This window comes from Stylophora pistillata, chromosome 1 (genome assembly GCF_964205215.1).
Source record: "Stylophora pistillata chromosome 1, jaStyPist1.2, whole genome shotgun sequence".
Lineage (NCBI taxonomy): Eukaryota > Metazoa > Cnidaria > Anthozoa > Scleractinia > Pocilloporidae > Stylophora > Stylophora pistillata.
In genome coordinates, this window is record NC_142519.1 from 13,911 (window position 1) to 25,645 (window position 11,735).

General features: G+C 41.7%; 1 long non-coding RNA gene across 1 annotated transcript; it reads left to right on the forward strand.

Moving 5' to 3' along the window:
• The first annotated feature begins 7,705 nt into the window (after positions 1-7,705).
• Positions 7,706-10,016, forward strand: LOC148740679 (uncharacterized). Its single transcript, XR_015994793.1, has 2 exons — positions 7,706-7,923; positions 9,466-10,016. It is a non-coding gene; the product is annotated as an uncharacterized LOC148740679 (long non-coding RNA).
• The last annotated feature ends 1,719 nt before the right edge of the window (positions 10,017-11,735 follow it).

The window sequence follows — 11,735 nt, forward strand, 5'->3', positions numbered from 1 at the left end:
CATTTCCCGTAGGGAGTTGCACGTCCCTTCCACAACTCCCCTGGGTCTAGTGAGCCTGGGATTCCATTTGGGGCGCGTTGTCATGCCTTTCGTGGAAGTGGCATGTGTGAGTACCAGGCTCACCCCCTTCTTTCGCACAGCCTCTGACTCTCACGCATGCCACCCAAGGGCCCGCGATTTTCCGGAGTTGTGCGTCCATTCCCTAACTCCCCTGGGTCTAGTGAGGCTGGGATTCCATTTTGGAATGGAGGTGGTATGCGTGAGTGCAACGCTCCCCCCTCGTTTCGCACATGTGCCTCATTTAACACAGCCTCTCACTCTCACGCATGCCACTCCGGCGCCCATGACTCCCCGGAGGGAGTTGCGCGTCCATTCCTCAACTTCCCTGAGTCTAGTGAGCCTGGGATTCCATTTCAGGCGCGTTATCATGCGTTTTGTAAAAGTGGCATTCGTGAGTACCAGTCTCGACCCCTTCTTTTGCACATCTTCTGACTCTCACGCATGCCACTCCGGCGCCCGCTATATCCCGGAGTTGCGCGTCCATTCCCCCACTCCCCTGGGTCTACTGAGGCTGGGATTCCATTTGGGGCGCGTTGTCATGCGTTTCGTGGAAGTGGCATGCGTAAGTGCAAGGCACACCCTTCGTTTCGCACATGTTCCTCATATAGCACAGTCTCTCACTCTCGCGCAAGCCACTACGGCGCCCGTGATTTCCCGGAGGAAGTTGCCCGTCCATTCCACAACTCCCCTGGGTCTAGTGAGCCTGGGATTCCATTTGGGGCGCGTTGTCATGCATTTCGTAGAAGTGGCATGCGTGTGTACCAGACTCACCCACTTCTTTCGCACAGCCTCTGACTCTCACGCATGCCACTCCGGCGCCCGCGATTTCCCGGAGTTGTGCGTCCATTCCCTAACTCCCCTGGGTCTAGTGAGGCTGGGATTCCATTTTGGAATGGAGGGGGTATGCGTGAGTGCAAGGTTCACCCCTCGTTTCGCACATGTGCCTCATTTAAAACAGCCTCTCACTCTCACGCATGCCACTCGGGCGCCCGTGATTTCCCAGAGGGACTTGCGCGTCCATTCCACAACTCCCCTGGGTCTAGTGAGCCTGGGATTCTATTTGGGGCCCGTTGTCATGCGTTTCGTGGAACTGGCATGCGTGATTACCAGACTTACCCCCTTCTTCCGCACAGCCCCTGACTCTCACGCATGCCACTCCAGGAGGCGTGATTTCCCGGAGTTGCGCGTCCATTCCCCAACTCCCTTGGGTCTAGTGAGGCTGAGTTTCCATTTTGGCCGCGTTGTCATGCGTTTCGGGGAAGTGGCATGTGTGAGTGCCAGGCTCATCCTCGTTTCGCACATGTGCCTCATGTAACACTGCCTCTCACTCTCACGCATGCTACTCCGGCGCCCGTGATTTCCCGGAGGAAGTTGCGTGTCCATTCCACAACTCCCCTAGGTCTACGGAGCCTGGGACTCCATTTGGGGTGCGTTGTCATGCGTTTCGTGGAAGTGGCATGCGTGAGTACTAGGCTCACCCCTCGTTTCGCGCATGTGCCTCATTTAACACAGCCTCTCACTCTTACGCATGCTACTCCGGCGCACGTGATTTCCTGGAGGGAGTTAAGCGTTCATTCCACAACTCCCCTGGGTCTAGTGAGCCTGGGATTCCATTTGGAGCGCGTTGTCATCCGTTTCGTGTAAGTGGCATTCGTGAGTACCAGGCTCATCCCCTTCATTTGCACAGCCTCTGACTCTCACGCATGCCACTCTGGCGCCCGCGATTTCCCGGAGTTTCGCGTCCATTCCCTAACTCCCCTGGGTCTAGTGAGGTTGGGATTCCATTTTGGAATGGAGGTGGTATGTGTGACTGCAAGGCTCACCCCTCTTTTCGCACATGTGCCTCATTTAACACAGCCTCTCACTCTCACGCATGCCACCCCGGCGCCCGTGATTTCCCGGAGGAACTTGCGCGTCCATTCCACAACTCCCCTGGGTCTAGTGAGCCTGGGATTCTATTGGGGGCGCGTTGTCATGCGTTTCGTGGAAGTGGCATGCGTGAGTACCAGACTTACCCCCTTCTTCCGCACAGCCCCTGACTCTCACGCATGCCACTCCGGCGCGCGTGATTTCCCGGAGTTGCGCGTCCATTCCCCAACTCCCTTGGGTCTAGTGAGGCTGAGTTTTCATTTTGGCCGCGTTGTCATGCGTTTCGTGGAAGTGGCATGCGTGAGTGCTAGGTTCACCCCTCGTTTCGCACATGTGCCTCATTTAACACAGCCTCTCACTCTCACGCATACTACTCCGGCGCCCGTGATTTCTCGGAGAGAGTTGCGCGTCCATTCCACAACTCCCCTGGGTCTAGTGAGCATGGGATTCCATTTGGAGTGCGTTGTCATGCGTTTCGTGGAAGTGGCATGCGTGAGTGCAAGGCACACTCCTCGTTTCGCACATGTGCCTCATTTAACACTGCCTCTCACTCTCACGCATGTCACTGCGGCGCCCATGATTTCCCTGAGGGAGTTGCGCTTCCATTGCACAACTCCCCTGGGTCTAGTGAGCCTGGGATTCCATTTGGGGCGCGTTGTCGTGCGTTTCGTGGAAGTGGCATGCGTGAGTGCAAGGCACACCCCTCGTTTCGCACATGTGCCTCATTTAACACAGCCTCTCACTCTCACGCATGCCACTTTGGCGCCTGTGATTTCCCGGCGGGAGTTGCGCGTCCATTCCACAACCCCCCTGGGTCTAGTGAGCCTGGGATTTCATTTGGGGCGCGTTTTCATGCGTTTCGTGGAAGTGGCATGCGTGAGTGCAAGGCTCACCCCTCGTTTCGCACATGTGCCTCATTTAACACCATCTAGGATAGATTATTACGAAATTATTACCAAATTATTACCATTAATTACGAAAGCATGAAGGCATGGCACTGTTTACCTGGTATGAATTTGAATCTTAGCTTATTATCCGAAACTGAGAGGTCACTTATATATACTGAAAGAAATATAATAAGCTTGCCTTGGCATGGAATATATCATTATGTTTCACGGGTTATCGATCGAGTACTTAAAGCTGTTGGCTGGCTCTTGAGCAAGCAAATAAACATTTACAAAAAATAAGACGTTCGTTTAAGTAGCGTACTTACATTCTAGTTTGAAAGGAAAGGTATATCCGCGATTTAGATCGGCGGTCAAACGATCGAACGGCTCGCGAACGACAACATAAACATGCTGATGCCACGCATGCGCAGACGTTTGTTGGTATCGCTTATAAAATTTCATGTTACAGCGGTAGGGCGCTGGACTAGTAATCTTAAGATCAGAGTTCGAACTCCAGTGGTTGCATCCATCCAATACAACATTCCCTTTTTTTTCCATTTTTTTCCGTTTGTTTTTCTTTTTTTCAACTCTCCTTCTTAGATTTTATTGCTGTTACCTTACTTCCTTTCTCTTTAGACACCTCTATACTTCATGTAAGATGTTTTGGACGAGAGTCGAGATTTCGTCTGTATTATGTATCAATCGATCGATGATCTACTTTGTTGCTTTGAAAAATGTCTGCTTTATTTTGCTTTCAAGTCTTCTGCTTTCCTGCTTTGTGGAAATACATTCACTAGCTAGTTATCTCTTTTATACTTTTCTCTTTTTGAGTACCGATATCAGCCTTACTGATCTTAGTCATCTCATTTTTATATTTGCATATTGGAAAGTTCATTCGCGAGCACCCATACTACTTCTTTTATATGCTAAACTCAATTTAAGTCTAAAAGCAACTCGCCTCTCCAACACCACACCTAAAACCCCCACTCTACAAACTTCAAAACTTCCTTTGCCATACTTATTTATTTGCGCACTCAACATAGAGAGTTGCTTTTACACTTTCCACCTGGCCCCCGTCTTCTATCACTCCATTCTTTGAATGATACACAAGGCTTACGGACTTCCAGGCTTCATGATGCCCTTCCGTCACCAGGCGGCCCTAAATCAACCAAAACAACATAACTCCACCCTTTATTGCTTTCAAGCCGCCCGCCATTACTAAAACGTCACTTCACTTCACTACACTTTGCCGCTCAAATGCAACGTCACAATGCCTTCACGCGTCATTACCTACATACGGGTCGCTACGCACATTTATTCACAGCAACGATCCGCACGCTACTGTATATTGCCATCTAAATGTTTATCCACAGGCCCGGACCGCTATTCTTGCGCAAAGAAGTAGCTGCAATTCATCTCCAATCGCAGGATTTCTGTAAGTAAATTGCTCACTTGTAACAATTTTGCTTAGGCTTCAACTTTACTCCATATGGTTGGCCATAAACCAACGCCATTTAGATAATGCGCGCTGTTCATTCGGGTACAACGTATTTATAACATTTATAATTCTTCAAAAATGTGTAATCTTGTACAGCACCTAGGAATCTTTAAACTTGCAAGCGATTTTTTTTCCAAACAACTACAATTTTCTAGAAAATATTATGCTTCTTCATTGTTCAACTCAAGTCAAAGTTGTTGTCATGTTCAAGTGGATATTTCATATCATACCATAAAGCAGCCAACAATTCTTTCAAAACTTTTTGGAAACTTCAACGAGTATAAAGTTTCGAAGTTTTAAGCGTGCGAAAGCTTAGTTAGTGGAAGGGGCTACAGTTAGTATTTTTGGGTTACAATATTCAGCTCTCTACGTATTTGTTAAAGCGCGAAATGCTTACGTTTGTTCACGTACCTGTTACTTTTCATCAAGTATTATTTTCCGCCTAATCCCATTGTAGTCGTTTGTGAAGCCTTCCCACACGTTCTCATTAAAGTCGGTGCTTGACAGTACTGTTTCCTTTGACTGTGAATGAACAACAGCGACATTTTGGTCAGAAAAAGTTGTTTATTTCATCCTTGAACAAACAACGACAAATTAATCCCTTCACTACGCTTTCTTATAAAGAGAATTGTAGCAACGAAATATGTTGATGAAAATAAAGATTCTGATGCCTAAAGAATAATAACAATTTCACCATTTTGAGCGTTCAAGGTATCTGCTGACTGCCCTTCCAATTGCAACGTAGTTTTACCTGTGTCAACAGTCGTGAATTTTCATGCTTCCCTTGCGTAAAATTGAATAAAAGAGCAACTTCTCCAGACCGCTCATTCATTTCGGCGGTTTCATTCACGCCTCTAAATATTTCTCGTTTTAAAGTTTCTCGCTACTTGAGAGTCCCGCTTTTAAAGATTCCCCATTCCCTGTTTTCAAGATAGGTACTTGACTTCACTTGCAATACGTTTTCCAAATTCCATACGAAAACATTGAAGTCCAACGTCTTTTTTTTTACAGCGCAGCGAAAAACTAAAATGAAATTTCATTTTCATTTTCCTACACAATTGAAAATTGGCTGGCACTAAGGTACACGCATTACAATACTCAAACTTATTAACTAGAAGTTAGGGTTTGTCTAAAACTCAATTCTCTCAAATTTTGTACGAGGAAATGTGTAGCAATTATAGGTGACAATTAATCATCATCAATTCTTGGGAGTTAAAGGGCTAAAAGACCCCAAACGGATGTTTTACTTTATCCTCATGGTTGGTCTACTGCAAATTTTATAGGCACTTTAATTAATTCCATTAGTAGAGGGGATAAACATTCATGTAACAAACATCAGAAAAAGGCAATCTTCACTCTCTGCAGAGGTTACAATATTTAATTCAAGTATTTATTAATGTCTCTAAATGCTTGAAAACCCACCTGAAAGTTTTACTCAGTTTTTCCTCACTTTTACCATTGATGATCATACTGAGGTATAAGGCCTGCTTTCAATGGTTTAATTTCAAAAAGCAAAACTTACAAAACCTGCATGAGGAGTCAAGCAGCTACATTTTATAACAATCTTACTTCCACTTGAACTACCTCTGGCTTTCTTCTTTCCTAAACTGGGTGGTTATTTTGAAAATAGCAAAGTGTAGGCGTTCTTTTGTAATGGCCCTTACCAAAACCACATATCTTCTACGCATATCTGCTACATATGTATGTGACATATGTCACATACATGTAACATATATGTCACATACATATATAGCAGATATATGTAAAATATATGTCACATACATGTAAAATAATTTATCTGACATATGTGTCACATATATGACACACATGTCTCAAATGTAGGAATTTGAAACCTATGTGCAGTTATGTGGCATATATGTCAACATATCAATTTTAAACAAATAAATAAAAAATATATGCCACATATATGTCACATGCATTTCACATATGTGACAAAAAGTATTAATAGCAGCTAGCTATTAATTATTGTGAGATATGTTTTGCTTGCTCCTGCACAGAGCGACCTACTAATTTTTTGGCAGTTTTAAAGGCCCATTTTCATCCGAGATCCTTTGTAGTCATTTCTTTTTCTTTTGGAATCGCGCTATTGTTAAATGGTGAAATTTGATAGTCATTCACGAGCACTTAGTCTATTAAAAAGAAAAACAAAGATTTGGTGAAGAACACAGTAAACAAATCTGCAGCTAAATCTTTGAGACTGAAAAATCATAGATCGAGTCTGTGTATAAAACTTGTACAAAAGCTTACTTGATGTTGAAGGAAATTGTTCGGCTTCAGCACTAAATAAAGTATAAACAAATAACCAATATTGGCCAAAACTGATTTACTTTATGCATTTCAATTTTCGAATAATGATTTGTACAAATGAGATCGCTTACGTACATATCTCCTGATCTCAAGTAAAAATCAGTCAATTAATTATTCTCAAGGTCACCTTGAAAAAATCTCCCCGAAGTCTCTAGTTCCATCGTAGGAATAATGCAATAACATTTCTGCAAAAGCACTGTCTGTAGTGTTACCGAAATCCATTGCTGTTTTCCTTGCCCTCCATAAATCATACACACACTCTCGAAGTCGAATAACCTTTGCCGAGCCGGGCAGACCCGGCCTTCCTCTAGACCGCTTCTTCGGCGGCATCAACTTTTCAAATGACGTTTTTCACCGTCATACATGTAACAATTAAAAACTATTTACTGATATGGATACTACGATAGTTTGTTGTTCCTACATGATTCAAGATAGAACTTTGAAAGCCCTAATTAGCAGGATGGAAGAAGATATCAAAGCGATTCCGCAACTTCGAGGAAAATAGCGCGTTTTTCATATATGAAAAATGATCTGGGCGCTCAAGGCATCTCGGTTCAATTTGGGCCTTTAAGTTGTTCAATTTATAACTATCACAGTTCTCAAGGGAAAAAATTTCATAAAATGATTATAGTAGAGGAATGATTAAAAATTCATGTCAATTGAAGTTAATTAAAGAGACTGTGATTACAATCATGTATTTCAAGAAGGATCTCAATACAGTAGAAATTTAAAAATGGTTTGCATTCAATATCTACCCTTACCAAAAAAGATGGCCTTGAAGTATACTTTAAGAATACTACAAGCTTCGGACTCTGCACATTCATTTGTAGGCAAGAATTCTAACGTACTTTAATCGCTTCCTTCGCTTGTATAAATGTTTCTTCGTTATGAGATCAACCAATGGCGCTTTTGGCACCGCTGCTAGCTCAGTGCAAGCGAAAGACTGAGGAATGGAGATGGCTGTGTTGGAGGGTCGGCATTAGATAACATAGGGTGAAGTAGATCCGAATGAATCATCGTAGTGACGTCATCTCCCGACCGCACTGTAAACTTCAGAAATTAACATGGCGACGTAAGCATGAAACCAGTATGTTGCGGGCGATTGTAGGCTGTAAGCTCAGACCAGGCCACGCATCCTTTTGGTTTACCTTTGTAGACTAATCAGCAGTTCACGGGACAAGCAGGTGGATGTTTCCGGAGGAACCCACGAGCCGAGCTATTCTCGAGCTACCTCACCCGATGTTATTTGGACCTTTTGCACAGGACAGTACATAACATAGGGTGAGGAATATTGTTATTATTTTGAGAATTCTAAGTTATGTAGTTCAGTGTCTATCATATACTCTGTCTTTGGCCTTCTTTGTTTAAGGGATGGAACTTTATGCAATATTAGTGTTATTTTTCTATACCAAAACTTCGTCAATTTTACAAGCTTACATTTATCTTAATAATATTAATTACTTGAAGAACATTTTTTTAAAAATTGGTTAAGAGCAACAAATTCAGAGCAAGTTATGTACTAATCAAATCATTGCCTCTTCACCTTGATTGTATGCCCTCTGGGCAACCCTGAATCTTACTGCATGATTGTTATGTCTGGGGCATGGATTTTGTATTGATAATTGTATGAATGTAAATATTACAGTAATGCAATTAATGATTTACACTACAAGTAGTTTTAAATATTCTCTCAAAATTGCATGAGCTTTTAAGCGAGTGCAATTTGAAAGAATTTTCAAAATATTGCAAGTCAAGTAGTGTACTGAATCCTTAATCGTTATAGCTTTCTGTTACGACTACTCATTTATTATATGACTGAGAAAATTACAAACATGCTTGCATTCATTTGTAATGCAATTCAAATTAAGAATTAATGATCATTTTGCCTGCTATCAGTCAATCATAAAGAAGTAGTTTTCTCAGTCATATAATAAGAACTGAAACCTTCTGGTGTGCGATATTTTTAAAATCAACTTACCCCACACATGAGACCTTATGGACAAAATGGTGTGAAGAAGCTAGGTGACAAGTACTTCATGTGTGCCATTTGTTGTTGTGATTGTACTGGCAAAATGTCTTAGTGTGGAAAAAGTGAAAGAAAGAAAACACAAAAATGTCTGCATGCAGACTAGAACAAACCTTATTCCAAATAAACAGCTCAAGAGAAAATTCTTGTTACAACATAATAACTTTCTTTCATAAAAATATGATCCTGTTTCATCATTGAATAAACACATAGAAATTCTTACTTGTAAAGCACATCAATCGCAGAATATGTCATGCATGTACATTATATATGACACTGCATACTGTTTTGTAAATAACATGGTGCAGTTGGCTCATCAAAACTTTAAAGTCATCTCAACATTTACAATATACTCTGGCCTAGCTTACTGATTGGTGAGTGATATGTCAGATTTTCCCAGCCAAAATAAATTTTTTTCACAAGTCAGATAATTCAGATAATGTTGTTTAGGTTTTGGCAAAAAATTGTTAGCAAATATACTGTTCCATGCTTCATTGGAGCTCACAAATACTGTAATTGAAACTCTCAAAACTGGTGGCATTGGAAAAGTTCAATTAGATAAATTTTAGATATCTACCTTTCATCATCCACACTTCGATCAGGTTTCGCAATTGCAAAAGCAAATGACAACTGAGCCCAGTTTGATTTTTATCAGAATACTGTTTGAATTGCACCACAAATGGTCTAACTACCTGGTACTCAACATTTGTGCACACCACAAGGAAAAACAGAGGTGAAGGGTAACGGGTAGTTTTTTAGGTGGCATCCAGTAGACAAATGTTGCCATATCTTTTCAGGAGTCTGCGCTGCTAGGCACTTTGATGGACTAACAGAAAGGTGCTGGGATCCTGTTCTGTAGTGTGGTCTTCTCCATCTGTTGTGGCTGAAGAGACATCTCCACATGGCTGGAAGTAGATGAAGTCCTCCGGGTTAGATGCTTTCCACTGGATAACTTTTTCTGCCATATTCTCTTGATCAATTTTTGAGAATCTGTGCTTTATGGTAGCTCGTTACATGTGGCTCCTTATATCACTCAGCTTTGGATAAAACCTACGGTTTGAGGGAGATGGTTGGATTTCATCCTTCGCTGATATTTCATTTTTTATGTAGACAGTCAGGTGTCTCCGCATTTCATGGGTGTCTTTCACTCCCTCATTGACAAGCTTTTCAATTTGTCTCATGATCCTGTCATCCACAGACTGAGATAGGCTGCTTCCCTGGAATGAAATGAGAATAATCTGTGTTAAGATATTAATTTCTCTCAAGGCATGTTATACTTAAGTTAAAACAGAGAGAAGTGTCATAGCTCCAACAAGACACCTTATTAAATACCGGAAAGAAAGTGTAATTTTTTTTTCTGATTAACCAAACATTGATTGGTACTGGCAGTTGCAGGTGGACTTCATACCCTCTCCTTCTATTATCATACCTCTCCCATAAGATGATGTGCATGGTCAGTCTCAGTAGGAAACTCTATGTAAATTCTCTACTCAGACCTCACATTTCCTTTTGCCACATCATCTCTCAATCGTTTTGATGCTTTCAATCTTTCATGTTTTGTATCTTTAGTGTATTTTAATGTCTCATCCTGGCTGCGCTTCACATTTAAATGCTGCAATTTATTGTCGAAAGAGATTATTAGTTTTACTCTGAATGCACACATACTTACAAAGAGAGATGAAATGCAGCTGGTTATAAAACCAACTGAGGAATGACAGCAAAACTAATGATGAAGATTGTGTATGTTCAAATAGCATAAGCTATTCTATTGAGTGTATGATGAAATTCTTAAATGAAGATGGAAGTTTACGTTTCTGTATGAAAGAATTACGTTCCTGGTTAAGTGTAGTTGTTTTAGTGAATGATTAACTTCAATAGTATACACCATGATTTCCAAAGTCCTTGTCAGCCTTGCAACTGGAAACTTTTACGGTGTTCGTCGTTTCATATTTTGAAATCATCTTTTTGGCATGATCCAAAGACTGAACGTAGCCAAATGTTTCGGAAATTTCCACGGAAAAAGAAGATTCTTTCGCTTCTTCCATTGTAGACATAGATGCCACATTTTTTTCTCCCGCCAGATTTTCCCGCTTGAACAGGCAGCTCAGCGGGGGAGGGGAGTTAAAGTTTGACTGGCGAAACCATCAAGACTGAGAGGCGAGGGGATGGAAAGGTTACTCTTCTTTATTTATAGCCTTTTTATATGTATAGCTGGCTTTTCGTATGGCGTATAACGGTAAACCTCAAAGATACTTGCAACACTCGCAATTCTATTTTCTATTGATTCTGATGTTAGCTTTCGATGGGATAGTAAGGATAGTAGTTGATTTTAAAGTACACATATAGCCCAAGCACATAATCATGAATAAATGTGACTTCGCTCAAAGTTGCTTCCTTTCAATATGTTACTTTTAAGGACTTCGTTACTAACACCCTCTTTCAATGCAAAAAGAAAAGTATGGCTTGGTTTTATCGTATTGCTTCAGACATCATTACGATTAATCCTCACCCTATGTTATGTACTTATACATTGTCCTGTAGTACTGAAAAGTAACATCGGGTGAGGTAGCATAGAGTCCTTCATTTAAGTAAGTAGGTCCGGAAACATTCTTCTGCTTGTCCAGCGAGTTGCTTATTAGTCTGCAACTCCGTACACTAAAAAGATGCGTGGCCTAGTCTAAGCTTACAGCCTGCAATCATGCGCAACACGAACTACTAGTTTCACACTTACGCCGCCATGTTAATTTCCGAAGTTTACAGTGTGGTCGGAAGATGACGTCACAACCATGATCGGAAAATGCTAATCATTCGGGTCTACTTCACCCTATGTTATCTAATGTCGACCGTGTTGGAGCTAGGTTACGGTCCAAATTCGTTCATTTGGGTACTGCTACACTCAGAGCATCTACGTTACTAAGCTCTTATACTTCCTAAGGTGGTATCCATCTGTCATAATAATGAGGGTAAGACACATTTTTAATAACATTCAAAATTGTGATTGCATGCCTTCTGTTTTTTCTCACCTTTGCCGTGAACATAACTCAAGTCAAGGTTTCGAGTATTTGTT